The 17,128-nt window shown below is 39.0% G+C and overlaps 1 protein-coding gene across 4 annotated transcripts in view; it reads right to left on the minus strand.

The window, feature by feature from the left end:
* Positions 1-17,128, minus strand: part of SLC38A1 (solute carrier family 38 member 1) — a 64,840-nt gene that overhangs the window by 18,149 nt on the left and 29,563 nt on the right. The window lies entirely within an intron of this gene.

Raw genomic sequence — 17,128 nt, forward strand, 5'->3', positions numbered from 1 at the left:
GCAAAGCCTAAATAGCTCTCTGGGATCATTTCAGATGGGATGGCTTGAAAACAACATTATGAAAGAAAAGCTTTTGCAGACTATGTTGCCCTTTCCTCCCAGTAAGAAAGTGTGAGAAAGGGATGTGGGAAGTGGGGAGGCTGAAGGAAAAGCTTTCAGTGACCCTTAAGTCAGTGACCATGTGACTTTGGGCAACTGGCTCAATTTCTCCCATCCTCAGATTCCTCACTTATAATATAAAGACATAAGTCAAATGTGTCAAAAGTTCTTTTCATCTAATTACTACTCTATGACTGTTTTTGAACCTATACATTGGACCACTGAGATAATTCACTTTTTTTTTTTTTGCACCTGGTTCCTCTGGAAAGAATAAGCACCTCTTTTGACTGATGGAAAAATTCTGATAATCAAATACAATGAAAATACTTTTTTGGATGACAAACTCATGTTTTTGTTTTAGTACATCTGGCTCATTATCAAACCCTCCTCAAGAAAAAGCACAGTTAAAATGATGTGAGTGATTACATAGATTATTTCTGAATTACTTGGTTAAAAAAGATGTAATAATTGAAAATAAAGCCTATTTATTAAAAAGAAAAAGAATTCCAGTCCCTCAGATGAAACCAGTCACTTCCTGGTGTAGGGAAATACATCCTTAGAACAATGCAGTACTGCAATTCTCTCTGTGTTTGTGTAATTAAGGCAATTATTTTTCTAGCAAGTGCTCTTGAGAGGTACTTGGCACATCATGCAGTTCTCTCTGTGTGGGCTGTGTCTCCCCAACCCCCTCCTCCACCCTGCACACCTGTTGACCCTCTGCCCTTGGGTCCAGCTTAGATGTCACCTCCTCAGTTGCTTTCCCTTGCCCCAGGCAGACACATTGCTCTTTAGCTCTCTCATGTCTTATAGCATTTTTTTCCTCCTATGTGCTGCGTAGCCCAGAGGAGATAAGTGAGGAGTACAGAATGGTCAACTGCAGAGCAGGTAGGCTGCCAGAGATTGGCCAGAAAACATAAGAGGGACAGAGCTCAGCAGCGGTAAAACAAACACTGGGAGAAAGAATAGAAAACCTAGCACTTAGGGGTGCAGGTTAATAAATAAAGGGGACCAGCTGATAAAGGGGAATTTAGGTAAAGATATGACTATAAGGAAGTACATTCAGATATATATCAACTTAGCTAAGATCCTTGAGTCAGAGGGTGGTTAAGAGGGTAAGTCCCTTATTATCTATTCTGATTGAGGGATACAAGAAAGTGAGACCAAGCATTTATTAAGCAACCTAGTAGTTTTGAGATATGTAATAGAACATAATTTGATATGCTCTGCCAGAGAATACGATATAGGGTATAACTGTGGTATTATATTTCTTTCATCTTATAAACAATAGGTATGTTGAAGAAGTAATCTTTGAGTTTTAGTCAGAGTTCACTCGTGTTTTTGGAGGCACAGAACACTAACTGGTAACTTCTATGTGTGCATGTGACAGGCCACAGAGGATTTCTGTGTGACACAGAATAGCATGGGCTTCCCAGCTGGGGAAGGAAGGATGCAATTTTAAGATTAGCCATGTGCCATTCTAGAGTGACCATGTACTCTGTTGAGTCAACTCTCCTGGGACTGACCTGGGGCGGAGAGAGGGTATTACCACATGGCCCCATATTAATGAGTAAAGAGTATGACTTTGTAGGAGCTACGTGCGTAGCAGAAAGGATAATTACTAACATCTACATAGTAATGATTAACCAAAGGCCCTAAGCCTGGGAGAACTGGGTACTTATTAGCAAAAGAAACATTCTAAGAAAATGTCTGTTCCCTCAGCTAGTGGCCTGTGGGACCACATGGTCAGGGCACGTGGTTGCCTCTTAATGCATGCTATTAGGCTCAGTCACTTGTAGATGATTCTCCCGTGGCCTGTGGTCCTTGACAAGCGGTAAAGGATTTCTTCATAAACTCCTCTGACCTCTTTTTCTTTATCAAGTAGGAGAAACGTGTTGGTCAGGGCCGATTTTCGCAGGGAGTTCACCTATCCTCTTCCCCACACTTAATAACAGCAGAATGAGGTCCTCCCATAGTGATGAAAACAACCCCCATTCCCGTGTTTAAGAGACATAACACTGCACCCCAGACAAAGGACCTGTAGTGAGAGTCTGATAGCCTTGCCTTTAACCACCCAATCTCTGAAGACTCTCCTCTCCATATCTCCCAAAATACAGATCTTCCCTCTAAAGACTGAAAACTGATAAAAACAAAAATAGTTTTCTATCAGGTCACTAAGAGGCCACTTCTGTATGTAAAATTCTAAGACTGCTTTAGGCTATAACCGAGTCTAGCATTAATGGGATTAAAATTCAGAAAAGTATACCTCCTTGTTTAGATTCTTAGAAGCAATAAGTTGTCTAATTGGCCATAATAGATCCTAGAATAGTTTAAGAGGACCCAGTCAGAGATGTCAGAGACACAGAAAATGTGACATCTGAAAGAAAGTAAACTCAGAGACACAGATAACAGAAGACTGGTTACCAGAGGGAAAAGGGGTGCAGAGGATGAAGAGGGTAAAGGGAGTCAAATATGTGGTGACTAGACTTTGGGTGGTGCGTACACAACGCAATATACAGACGATATAGATTTCTACAGTTGAATCTTATGTAATGTTATTAACCCATATAACACGAATATATTTAATTTAAAAATAGCAGCAAGTCAATATGATCTTCTAAGAATTTTAAAGTTAACAACTTTAATTTGTTTTCTAACTTAAATACTTTCCTAGTATTCCCTGATGGTAATTTTTTCCCCTCTTGGGGTAGATTTTTGTTTCCAAAAGAAATTCAGTACTAACAACAATAACAATAAAAAAGAGCAGGAGGAATGACTCAAGAGACTACAATGACTTATTTGAACATTTCTTCTATTTTGAGCATGATTGTGCCCGATTTGTCCAATTAGATGTTTATACATATAATTGTGGTTTCCTGGGAGAGAAACATAAGCTGGTATTCTCGTGCTAAGAGGAACACAAGTGATTCTTTTTTTTTCATTTCACCCGGATAGCCTGTAAGCTTTCACACTGCTAACCATTGACCAAAAGGCTTTTTGCTTTTTAATTTTTATTACATTTATTGGGATGACATTGGTTAGTAAAATTATATAGGTTTCAAGTATACATTTCTACAATACATCATCTATATGTTGCATTGTGTGTTCAGCACCCAGAGTCACTTTGTAGTATAAATTAAAGTCAGGGACTGTGATACCTCCAGCCTTCTTTTTTCCTAGGATTGCTTTATTTGGGATCTTTTGTGATTCTGTAAAAATCTGATGATTTTTTTGTTCTATTTCTTGAAAAAATGCCATTGGGATTTTGATGGGGATTGCATTAAATCTGTATATTGCTTTGGGTAAGATGGCCATTCTAACTATGTTGATTCTTCCAAACCATGAACACAAAATATCTTTCCATTTCTTTGTGTTATCTTCAATTTCCTTTAATAATGTCTTATAGTTTTCAGTGTATAGGTCCTTCACATCTTTTGTTAAGTTTATTCCTAGGTATTTTCTTCTTTTTGTTGCAATTGCAAAAGGATTGTTTTTTTCATTTTCTGAAATTTCATTGTTAGTATACAGAAGCACAGTGGATTTTTGTACATTGATTTTATATCCTGTAACTTTAGTGTACTTGTTTATTATTTCTAATTGTTTTTTTATGGCGTCTTTAGGGTTTTCTATATAAAGAATCATATCATCTGCAAAAAGTGACAATTTAACTTCTTCACTCCCAATTTGGATGCCTTTTATTTCTTTCTTTTGCCTGATTGCTCTGGCAAGGACTTCCAACACTATGTTGAATAACAGTGGAGATGGGGGACAACCCTGTCGTGTTCCTGATCTTAGAGGGAAAGCTTTCAGTTTCTTACCATTTAGTATGACATCAGCTGAGGTTTTGTCATATATGGACTTTATCATGTTGAAGTGCTTTCCTTCTATACCCATTTTATTAAGTGTTTTAAATGAATGTTATATCTCATCAAATGTTTTTTCTGCATCTATTGACATGAGTTTATGATTTGAATCTTTTATTTTGTTTATGTGGTGTATCACATTGATCAATGTGTATATGTTGAACCATCCTTGTGCCCCTGGAATGAGCCCACTTGATTGTGATGAATAATCTTTTTAACGTATTGTTGTATTCAATTTGCTAGTATTTTGTTCAGGATTTTTTCGTCTGTATTCATCAGAGATATTGGTCTGTAGTTTTCTTATGTTATCCTTACCAGGTTTTGCTATCAGGGTAATGTTGGCTTCATAAAATGAGTTAGGAAGTATTGCCTCTTCTTCAATTTTTTGGAACAGTTTAAGGAGGACAGATATTAAATCATCTTTGAATGTTTGGTAGAATTCACTAGTAAAGCCATCAGTTCCTGGACTTTTGTTTTTCGGGAGGTTTGGGATGGTTGTTTCAATTTCCGAACTTTGGAACAGTCTCCTTAGATTTTCCAGTTCTTCATGATTCTGTCTAGGGAAGTTATATATGTCTAAGAACCTGTCCATTTCTTCTAGGTTATTGAATTTGGTGGTATATAGTCCTTCCTAGTGTTCTTGTATGATCCTTTGTATTTCTCTGGTCTTTGCCATAACTTCTCCTCTTTCATTTCTGATTTTGTTTATTTGTATATTTTCTTTTTTTTTCTTAGTGAGTCTAGCCAAGGGGCTGTCAATTTATAAATCTTTTCTAAGAAACAGCTCTTTGTTGCATTAATTTTTCCTGTTGTCTTTTTGTTCTCTATTTCATTTAATTCTGCTCTAATTTTTATTATTTCCTTCCTTCTGCTGACTTTGGGTTTCATTTGTTCTTTTTCTAGTTCTTTAGAATGTAATGTTAGAGTGTTAATTTGGGATTTTTCTTGTTTCTTGAGACAGGCCTGTAGTGGTATAAATTTCCATCTTAATAGTTTTCACAGTATCCCCATAATTTTGATACAATATTCTTATTTGTTTTTATGTATCTGTTGATCTCTCCCTTTATTTCTTCTTTGACCCAGTTGTTCTTTAATGGCATGTTGTTTAATCTCCACGTATTTGTGGTTTTTCCTGCTTTATTTTTGCAGTTGATCTTCAATTTCAAAGAACTGTGGTCAGAGAATACGTTTGGTATGATTTCAATCTTCTTAAATTTGTTGAGGCTAGTTTTGTGTCACAATATATGATCTATCCTTGAGTATGTTCCATGTACACTAGAAAGTTTCTCTCTTCATCCATCTGTGTCATTTCAGATTTCTATCTTCAATATCACTAATTCTTTCCTCCATCTGGTCAGCTCTATTTCCTAAGCTCGCTATTTCATTCTTCATCTCTTTTATTGAGTTCTTCAGCTCTAGAATTTCTATTTGGTTCTTTTTTTAAAAAAGCAATCTCTTTGGTAAAGTATTCGTTTTGTTCAATGATTTTTATTTCTGAGCTCATTAAACTGCCTATCTGAGTTTTCTTGCATCTTGGTGAGTTTTTTCAGAACTGCAATTTTGAATTCTCTGTCATTTCAGTCACATATTTCCATGTCTTTAAGCTTATTTTCTGGATATCTTTCATTTTCTTTCTGACCTGCCTTGTTACTTTGGTTATTCATGGTAATTGATGGTTTATTTCTCTTCCTGGGCTTCTACAGGAGAGGATTCTGCAGCAGGTTGTTTTCCAGTAGGTAGCACTGGAGCATTTTATTTTTTCTTGCCCTGTGCTGGCTTCTCCTGGTGGAAGATTTCCTGGGGAGATGGGCGTCTCCTCTGTGACCAGGTCACCTGGGTCTCAGCACACCAACTCCATGGGAGAACACAGTGGGCGACGGGGTTCTGAGCCCTGAAATCCTAGCGCTGCCCCTGCAGCCACATGCAGAGCTGCACTGCCTGAGCAGCCCTGGGTACCCCGCTGGGATCAGCTTAGAAAGGTGGGGGCAGTGGGGCAGTGTGGGCTGGAAGAGGCCACTAGTGTGTCTATGTCTTTGTTCTCCTCCTGTGACTGCCTTGCCCCGATATCTCCTCCCTTGTCACTGGGATTAGCCAGTGTGTGTATGTGCCACTCAGGAACTATCTCTCCAGGTCTCAGGGCTGTAGATATTTTGCTCTTTAATCCAACACGACTGCAGTTCATTCTGGGGCCTGCTGCTAGCATGGGGGAGGCGAGCTCTGCGAGGGTTGGAGGGAGGAGGCCAGGCTCCGTGGTTTTGCTTTCTGCCTGGCATTGAGGGCTGTGAAGATTGCAGTTGTCACACTTCTGTATTCGGTTGCCCCGAGGTCTCTGCCCCACTCACTGGGTTCACCTGCAGCATATGCTGATGACTCCGGCAGGAATGCTGAGCCACAGAGAGTGCACCTGCAGCCTGGCTCCTTCCTCTCCCTGGGCCGCACTTTGCTCTTCTCCCTCCCCTCCTCCCCTGTTCACTCTGATTTGATCACCTTCAGAAGTTTCAACCATGAATCTCTGACAGGTGTTTGTGAGTTGAGTAGGGACTCCTTCATTGAATCACAGCTGTTCAACTTGTAACTTCAAGGGGAAAGATCAAGAGAAACCCCTCATGCTGCCATGTTTCTGACATGACCCCAAAAGTTTTAATATGGCTGGGGCAAAGCTGCTTGCTGTAAAAGGTATGTTTCAATGAGAACTAAACCTCAGCAACAGGTAATTGAGTTGTCAAGGTGTTAATATTTCAGACTTACGTTCAGTCTTGAAGAGAAAGGGATCTAGAACATGTAACTATACATGGGCCCTGGGGAAGCAGTGGCAGGAGAGTTAGTCTCGTGAAGAATGTGGTCAAGGAACTTTTGAGAAACTTGTGTCAGCACCACTTTGGAAGATGTGGTGCAAGGACATCCTAAGAGATTTTGTGTCCCCTGAGATTTTGTGTCCCCCTGAGAAGGAAGAGCCTTGTCAGAAGCAGAATTCTAGACTCCTGGATTAGGGAGAGACCGTTAGAGACTACGCTACCCAGCTGTTCACTCAGGACAGGAAACCCCTTCGCTCCATGCCCACACATAGGCACTGAAGTCTGCAAGTGTTTTCTGACAGGGAACACATATGCAACCCATCCTGTTTCGGGAAAGTGCTGTGCATTGGAAATAAGGCCAAGCTGAAACTACTGCTGCTATTTCTACCCTTGGTTCCTCATTTTACTCTCTAGACCTACTTGAATCTACTTGAAATCTGAACCCTCTTCTACCTACCAGTTCATCTGATGATGCTTATTTTAAGGTTGTGCTCTTTCACTTGAACATCTCTAATTCTTTCAGCTGTTCATCCTGTGATGGAGTGTTCATGCTGTTTACATCTCATTTTTGGCCCAGTTTATCACCCATCCTTTTCAAAGGTTGTGTGCCAAGAAAAACGTAGTGCTGTCACATCAGTTGTGGTCCAAACAGTGCACAGCATGGTAAACTTATTCATTTGAGTTGGATACCATGCTTCTTTTAAGGCAACCCAGTTTAGTATTCATTTCTATGGCAGCCATGTCACACTTTTCATTCTTATTGCGTTTCTGGTATGAACTATAATTAGGCTGATCTTCCTGGTTCTAGCCTGTCTACTTTATTTTTTCTTCAAGCTAAATGTAGGACTCTGCACTTATTTCCATTCCATTTTATCCTTCTCATCTTGTGATAGCTTTTTAAATTGTTGATCATTTTTACTTATGTATTAACTACCTCGTCCAGTTTCATATCTTGAATCTGCCTTCAGCCAAGTCACTGGTACTAACTCTGACTAGAACAAATGGCTCATCATCCAGCCAACTGCTCAAGCCAGAAACCTGGAAGTCATCCTGGCCCTCTCCTCTCTCTCATCCCTCATATCTAATACACTGGCAAGTGCCCTATCATTTCTGCCTCCAAATATATCCCAAATCTACATCCTTCCCCCACCCCATCTCTACTGCCACTATTCTAATCTAAGCCACAATCATCTTTAATTTCCGGGCAACCATGATAATCTCTATCTTGTCCCCTCTGATCCATCTTCCACCCAGCAGCCAGAGTAATCTTTTTATTTTATTGCTTTATTATGTTTCTCCATTACTGGACAGTAGGACATGCCATGACAGTTTAATTCATAGTCATGGCCTGTCCTATTTACCTATTTACATATAGTACCAAACACAGCACACAGCAGACACTTAGCTAAGAATAAGTGAATTTACAAATATTAGAATCTCATTTGCCAGTCATGTGGGACTATGCTAAATATCTTGCTAAAATCAAGACACGCACTGCCTAAGGCAGTCCTATGACCTACTAGTTCACTCTTATCTCAAAAGGTGAAATTAGTTTAACACAGCTGTTTCGGAAAACCTTATTGGTCTTCACAGAACAATATTTTCTGCAGTAATTACACATAAAAGCTATTTAACAGTTTGCTCTAGAATATTGCTGGGGGTCTACTTTTGGCCACTTTTGAAAGCTGGGATGGAATTTTCCCAATTCCAGTCTTCTGGAGACACTCCTGCTCTCCACGATTTCTTAAATGTTCCTGACAGTGGTTCTAGGTACATCTACTCTATTTGCTGCAAGAAAATTTTAACTCATACCTTACAACGACCATCTAAATGTCTATTTTAAAAACATTTCTTTGTCATTGTTTTGAATCATATTGTAAGACTGCAATTCTTTGTTCTTCCTCAATTTACCCAAAGATTATATGGACAATGTTATAATACATTTCATTTTCTAAAGTACCAAATGCTAATAAAATGGAAAGTTGTGACAATAAATGGAACTAAGGCGATTGAAATGTCCTATACCATAATTGTGGTGGTGATTTCACAACTATAATTTGGGTAAACTTACCAAATCCTTTAAATCGGGGAATTTTATTGTATATGAATTATACTTCCAAAACAATAATAACAACAACAACAAAAACCCAACCCTACAACACTTTAAGGGAGAAGAGACTACTGTATTTTAAAAGCCTAGCTATATGACAAGAGACCATATGACATTCTCCCGGCCCAGTGGTAGAGCCCTTGGAAGAGGTGGCGATGAAGCATCAGTCACTGCTGCAGATCCAGAAATAGCTTGGATGAGGGGGTTTGAGGCCGCCACACATGTGAGTGCTTTCAACTCTTCCAGGACCCATTCCTCTCAGAAAATGGAGAGCCCTTACCAATCGTCCTCAGCATGACTCTCCCCATGCTCTCCCTTGCCAAAGTTTAAAGCAGCTCTTCCCAGACTTTAATATGTGCATATGAATTATGTTAGGATCTTGTTGAAATGAAGATTCTAATTCAGTAGGTCTGGGATGGAACCCGAGATTCTACATCTCTAACAAGCTCCCAGGTGATGCTGATGCTGCTGGTCCATGGCTCACATGTGACGCTGCAGCGGTTTACAGCTGTGTGCTCTGGCTCTGTGGTATATGCATCTCAGTGTTTCTGCTTCTCACCACTGCGGAACTGCTCGCCACACCATTTGCAGGTGGAGAGCCATGCCAGCATTACTGCGTGCTTACCTGTAACAGGGACCCCACAGCTGCCCAGGTGAGACTGCAGCGAAGGGAAGCATTTACAGCTCAATTAGTATCATTCCTGAGAGACTCTGGCTGGCTCTCAGTGCAAACGCAAGGTCTTACTTACTTCCTTGCGTCAACTTCCTCAGGATATTAGGGTATTACTTACTTCACCAGGGTGTATGTTTTTTAATTATTTTCAACTCCACACCCCTCCTCCCCCAGCCATGTCTCTCTCCTTCCATAAGGGATATGAGGCTCACCACACTATATAATTCTTCCTCTTGTAAACCCAGTTAAAAATATAAAACTTTTACCCTCCTCAATTAAATGAGCGGAACAGTCTGTTCAAAACTCCCACCCTGGAGGAAAAGTGGCCTTTATGACTAGTCCTGCTTTTATCTACCAGCATCTCCCACCAATCCTCAGAGCCTCACTCCAAAACTCATAGACATATACACTGGTTGAGGCAAAATACCTACAAGAAAATTTAAAACTCCAGTACAAGGGAATTGGACAAACTGTAAGAAACATATTGTTTACTGGCCAACCATCTTTCTCCAGTCCTTCCCCCTGTTGCTGGCCTCTTCCTCACTCTCTTCTATGTCTTAGCTTTCTTCTATATTTCCAAACTATCCCCATCCTCTTGCACTTTTTCATTCGTTTTATTATCTCAACTAACTCTCCCTGCTCTTCCATTCCATCTCCAACTCTTCTTAAGGGGAATATCTGTATGATTTGAATGAAGATTGGAAAACAATGCAGAGGAGAGTAGAATGCTAGCTGGGGAGGAAGGAAGGTCTGGACATCTTGGAGAACCCAACTAAGGATAAACACCAAGAATGTAAAGTGTTATCCATCTGTGTGGTTAGAGAGCTCAGATTCAGGGGTTTCCCAGGCTAGTATAACAGAAAGCCAGTGGAGAAAGAAAATTTAGGGTTTAGGAAAGAGAGGGGTTTAAGTGAGGGACCATGACACCTTAGCTGGACAGGGATGGAACACAGAGCAGCAGCTCTCAATGACATCCAGGGGCAAGTACAGAGGGAATATCCAAGGCAGGAGCCGGGAAGTAGAAAAGGCTGTGATCAGAAGTAGGATGCCTGGAGGGTCATTGCTGAAGTGGTGTGATCCAGTGTGGTTCCTGGCCCAGGGAAGCCATGCCAGTGGGAAGCTTACGTGGAGAGGAAAGGCAATGTAGAGGAAGAATTGTTTATTTACTGAGAGCTCAAGAGGAATAAGACATGCCTAAAAGTAAGGAGAGAGGGGTAAAGTGTCTGAGTCCCTAAATCATGTGAAAATTTTAAACATTTTGAAAAATTCAAAATTATATTTCACATACAAATGCATTCTCTGGAGCTTTAATTTATTTTAATGGGGATTCAATATAATCAATAAAACATTTTATTGATCATTACAAAAAAAGAAATGCAGTCGTATTCACTATGTCAGGCCCTTGCCAAACACTTTTAAAACTATTTCACTTAAGAATAGTATTATTACTATCTATTTTACAGATAAGGTAATTGAAGTTCAGAGAGGTTAAATATTTTGTCTAAGGTCATACAGCATCAGAGCTCTCAAGCCCTGGTAGTCAGTCCTTACTCACCAGGCTATATTGTCTGCCAAAGGCAAATGTACAGAGAGGAATGAGAGTGTAAAAAGTCAGACCAAAGCAAAAGACAAAAAAACTTGGAATGAAATACATCAAAGTGTTAAAACAGCTTGTGTTTTAATAGTGAGACTTTAGATAATTTCCTTGTCTTCTATTTTATTTATTTTATGCACTTTTAAACTGGTCTTTAATGATTATCTTAATTTTACAATAAAAGTGTTGAAATGCAAAATATGAACAACCTTTCAAATGATGTTGGTATCATTTCAGGGAGAGGTTGCATTTGTTTAAGTCCCAAGCTCATTAATATACTCCCTATTTTAAAGAGCTCACAAAATGCTTATGAAAAAGAGCCGAAACATATAATATTCAGTCCCAAAGTGGACTTCTTAATCATTAAGTCCTGATTTGATTTCAACATTCTAAGGGTCACAGGACCAGCGCACTAGGATCTAGTAGCACATGATTATTTGTAATATTTACAAATTGAGCTAGAGAATGAAAGGGATGGTTTTGAAAGGTTGGACAGGGAACAGGTGAGGATCGATTATTTGTACAACCCCTTCTTTTTTTTTTCTCCCCCTTGTAGGTAAATCTAAATTCTTTGGTGCAAAGCTTCTCTTGAACTAGCATCACTGTTGGTTAAGTATTTCGTTTTGTCTAGAGAAAGAAATATGCATCACTAATGATCAAATCACACAGTATCTAATAAAATCCTAAAAAGAAAGAAGTATTTAAAAGAGGTAAGCAGATAGAAATAGAATTTGTCAGTTCAGCTGATACTTTGTGAAGTTAAAAAAGTTAAGAGTGGGGGTGGCCGCATGGCTCAATTGGTTAGATTGCAGGCTCTCAGCGACAAAGTTGTCGGTTTAATGACAGAGAATGGACTTGGAGCTGAGCTGTGCCCTCCACAACTAGATTGAGGGACAGCTACTTGGAGCTGATGGGCCCTGGAGAGACATACTGTCCCCCAATATTCCCCAATAAAATTTATAAAAAAAGAAAGAGAGTTAAGAGGAAGCCTGAGTTTAAATGAGGAAGTTACACCAGTGAGAAAAAAGGCCATATGCCATCATCACTTCCTGTTTTTGCCTATAGTCGTTGGCATAGAGCTGTGGGTTTTGTGGGTACTTCATTTATAACTCTTGACATGTTCTCCTTCCTCTTCTTCCATTCCACAAGGATAACTGGTTTCCCTTCTCCTCAAACCTAGATCCTTGCCTTTTCAAACAATGCTTCCTTTGTTATACTGTAAACATGTAACTCCTCGGTGACAGAAAAATTCCATATAACCATTAAATCAAGGAATTGCTGTACCTGGTGAGTATTTTGGACTTCCATTCCATTAGGAATGATGGATTTGGGGCTTCATTCATACTTTCCTACTCTGTTTCCATGGTAAAGATGCAAAGTTAAGGAGAGATGGGAGAGTGAAGGGGAATACACCATGGGCTTGTTGCCCTCCCTTGGTCCTGCCCACCATCAGTTAGTGTCCTGCTGGGCAAATTATTTAGCCTCTGTGAATCTTTGTCTATAAAATGAGAGTGATAAATAGGGCTTTGATAAAGATCCCATGAAAACAATATATACTTTATAACTTTTTTTGTGTGTGTGTTTTTTTGACTCTTCAAAAAAGTAAAAGCGATTCTCGGCTAGCAAGCCACACAAAAAGAGGCTGCAGGTGGCGTGGGTCTGTAGGTCGCCGTTTGCTGATGTAGATCAGTGATACTATGTGCCTGATGTACGGTAACAGCCTATGGCCATAGAACAAAGCAAAACTAACAGGCAGGGGCAGTTTTCCAAAGTACCAAACCAACTACCACTCCTTGAGTAATAAAAATTCAAGCTAACTTCTGGACTATACTGACTAGCTGTGCTGGTACGTACCTGGCCTACTATAACCCAGAGAAGTGAACAGAAAAGGCACTGTTATATGCATCAGGAAGGTGAATGGTACTGTTAGAACCTTAGTATAGTTAAACCTAACTCTACTTGCAGGCTAAGAGAAACGCAGTGCTCCAAAATGGAGGTCGCACTGTTGTCCTGGGGTAGCACCGCCACCGGAGGCAGCTCAGCATCGATAGGACCCAGCTCCGTGTACACACTCTTGTGCATGCGCGAGCGCGCGCACACACCCCTACCTCTATGGGGCCCAGAGAATTGACTTCTTGGAACCTCTTATCAGACACATCGTAGATGACTCATCAACTAAGCATAACTGCTCAACTTTTAAAATGGGTGGGACTCATTTCCTATGCTTGCCAACTCTTTCTGTTTATAAAATAGGCACTCATTTTTAGCACAACATTCACCCCTTTTTGTTTCTGAAAAGCTTCTTAATCCAATGAATTTCAATAGAGTTCAGTGGCCCTGCCACTGTCCTTTTTACATGTATTTCAAATGTTGGCAAGCCTGAATGTGCCATTTCTCCCTTTCCAGTAATATTATTCCCAAACAAGGGACTCTGATGCCCATGATTTTTGCTGCCAGCTGAAGGACAGTTTTCCCTTCAGATGATTTCTAAGGAACAGTAACTATAACTCAAAGAATTTTAAAAACAAGTAACTGATTGACAAGACAGAAGATGAATGTAACTATACCCATGGACCTCCTAGGATCTTCTGGAAGAGGAGGGTTTCCTTATTGACTTTCTCTTCCTCCTGTTTTTATATCACAAGATCCAATTTGGTCTTTCCTTAAGAGGCAAAGAACTGCCTGCTTAGGAGTGTATGGAGAAGACAATTTAACATTTACAAGGAATAACTTGAGAAATATCACACAGATCATCTCTGTTACCTCTAAGAGCAAAATTATCTTGGTGAGTGTGATTCAAAATTTTTTGAAATATATATATATATATATATATATATATGTATATTAAAGCAATGCCAGTTAAGAGCATGTAGAGTATTTACAAAGGTACAATGCAGTCTCACTCCTGTTTAGTAGAATTTGTTGAAGAAGATTTAGAGGCTTCAGAGAGCTATGCTGATGCAGTTATTTAAGAACACAAACCTCCTGATAATGAGAAGCCGATTTTTGCAGCACAATAGTAATGATCAAAAAAGACGTATACTATGTAAACAGGATGTAGGGCAATGGGTTGATGGATCTATGGTTCTAATTCCATTTCTCTCTATCCCCTATTTCAGCTCAATTGTAAAAGACCAAATTTAAAGAGAGAAGGCACCTGATAGTCTGATCTTAGTTTACAGAGACTCTTATTTTTCAGATTTACCCTTTCTGGCATAGCTATTTACTGGTTTGTTTGTAAACACTGTGTAATTATAGACAACACAATGTTGCATCTGTTTTGGTGGTAGGATAATGATAAATGGTCCACAAAGGTAAATATTGAAAGAGACAGAGAGACAGAGGGAGAGAGAGAGAGAGAGAGAGAGAGAGAGAGAGAGAGAGAGAGAGAGAGAATTCACCTACAATTGAAGCAAACAATCCACCACAAAATGAAGGTAGTTGTTGTAAAGTGACAATGACAACTACTATCCTTTCTGCAAATAGCAATTTAACAACAAATGCCCTTTCAGCAATGCAATACTAACTTCAAACAGTCTCTGAACTATTTTGAATTTTCAAATAAAGGAGGCATTCCCAGAAAAGTAACTGCGGTAATCTGGTGATTTTATCATTATATCTCCGCAGCCTACTTAAAATTTGAGGGTGAACTCAACCTTTCAGTTAATTTTTTTTCCCCTCTGATAAGTTTTCAACAACTATGAGAGCCATTGTTTTGCCCCAAAGCCTTGTTTTGGGTTTTGCAAAATCTAGTTCTTATTCATTCATTCATTCATTTATTTCAGTGAGACATTCTTGAGAGTCAGCTACGTGTAAGCACTGTTCTAGAGCTTGTTGGGGGGAGAGGAATGACGTGAACAAGAGAAGAACTAAACATGAATCCTGCCTTTGCAGGGCTCAGCGTTCAATAGGGAAGGTAAAATATATGACTAAATAATGGAAGTGGTACTTGCTATCAGAAAGAAAAAGATTGCACTGAAAAGAGAAGGAAGGGAGAGCCTCCCTTCCATCTGGAAGAATCAGAGAAACATTTTTGGAGCTGACATCTGATCTGAGCCTTACAGGACCATCAGGTTGTACGTGGGAATGCACATTCCCACGGCGTGGGATTGAGGTGGTGACAGGCACGGGGCAGGTGGCCTCTAGAGGAAACAGGAAGGTGAAATGTGGCTGATGCAGAGCAATCTGAAGGGAGATGAGGTCGAAAGTCTAGTTTAGAACAGGTGGCGCAGCACCAGTTTCTCATTCTAGCTCTCCAGGTCTAAATACCTACACTGAAAATATTTTTTTCCTCAGGTTTTCTGTAGGTCAGAGGAAAAGCAAAAGGTCTTATTGCACTGGTTTTAAGTTCTTTAAAAAACGGTTGTTTTCAACAGTTTCTTCCCCTAAACGCACATGGTAAAAAAAGATTAAAAGTATAAATGTTCCACTACCACTTTATCCCCAGACCCCGTGTCATTCTCCAGAAGTAACCACTGTCAACAGTTTTCTTGTGGTCTCTCCCCAAATAGTCGGTGCAATATATGCAGGTATGCACAGTCTCCCTCCGTGATCACTTCCATCCAGTATTCAGTTTGTTTTTACATAATAATGGTTCTGGGAAATTTTTCCATACCGGCACCTGTAAGTCTATTTTACTCTTTTTAATAGTAGTACAATATTCTACTTTATGGAACTACTATAGTTATTGAACCAATTCCCTAATAATGGACTTGGCATTATTTGACTTTGCTATTACTTGGTTTTTAATTCTTAAAAGCAAAAAGTTTAATTAAATCCTCAGAAGGAATTCAAGGGTTCCTAAAGGCAGTGGGAAATCTTAAATAGCACATGAAGCAAAGCTAGGCATAGTTATGACAAATAGGAAGCAGTTCAGAAGGTTTACTGGTTTTACAATATACTTTAGGCATATATTTTACTTGCCCTGACCGGGAACGTGACTATCCCCGATCTATAATTTGGTACATTCAATATTGCAAAACTTGTCTTATTACAATAAAGGTGATGGTTCTTGGTGAAGTAGTAGTAAAATAATTCAGGGATACTGACTGATTTTACAAGGGGATTTAAAAACTAAAAGTATTAACTTGCAAGTATCCATTGATCAGAATAAAATTTTTCTCATGATGTACGTTAATAATGCAAGTTTGATTTCTGAAGATGGCATGACTCAAAGAAAGTAATGTTTTAGATCTCATGGGTTCTAGAGTCAAGAAAGCCTGGATGGAACCCTGGCTCTTTTACTTTCTTGGTTGTTATCAAGCCTCAGTTACTTCATCTGTAAATTGGTGCTAATACTTCATAGTGTTGTTAGTGAGGATTATATGAAATAATATGGCATATGTATAGTTACTGCTCAGTAAATGCTAACCATTATTTAGTGACTACCTAATTAATACTTTAACAAACATTTACTATATAGTGTTACTAGGTACCAGGCACTACTGGTGCTCTTTCCATCTCTCTTTCATGCACACACACACACTCATTAACTTCTCATACATAGTAGCCCCATGAGGTTGATGCTAATTAATAAATGTCTTCTTGCATGCCACTTTTCAAAGTGTGCTTTTAGATACATTATCTTTTTTATTCTCACGAGTACTACCCATGTGCGATAGAAAATGGAAAGCAAGACCTAAAAATGTTTGGGATTATAATCAACCAAAATAAAATTTAAACTATTAATTTATACAGATGGTAATATTTCACAATTATCATTTCAAAAAGGTTGTTCACAAACTCAGTGTTTACAATGAACTATGATATCTATTTGAGCTCTCAGAAGTGTAATGAATTACATTCTCTTTCTTCATGGTTTTAAACTTAAGGGCTACATTATTAAAATAATAATAATAATATATTAAGAAGTTGTGGAAAAATATAAAGCATTTATTGCTTTATCAGATTCAGAATAGTGTAATAAACCTCTAATTTACCTAGCACTACGAGGAGATATGTTCTAAAGAGATTCATTTTCTAAAAATATTTGCCTTT

Source organism: Rhinolophus sinicus, chromosome 1 (genome assembly GCF_057876585.1).
Source record: "Rhinolophus sinicus isolate RSI-liver-muscle chromosome 1, RSI-T2T, whole genome shotgun sequence".
Classification (NCBI taxonomy): domain Eukaryota; kingdom Metazoa; phylum Chordata; class Mammalia; order Chiroptera; family Rhinolophidae; genus Rhinolophus; species Rhinolophus sinicus.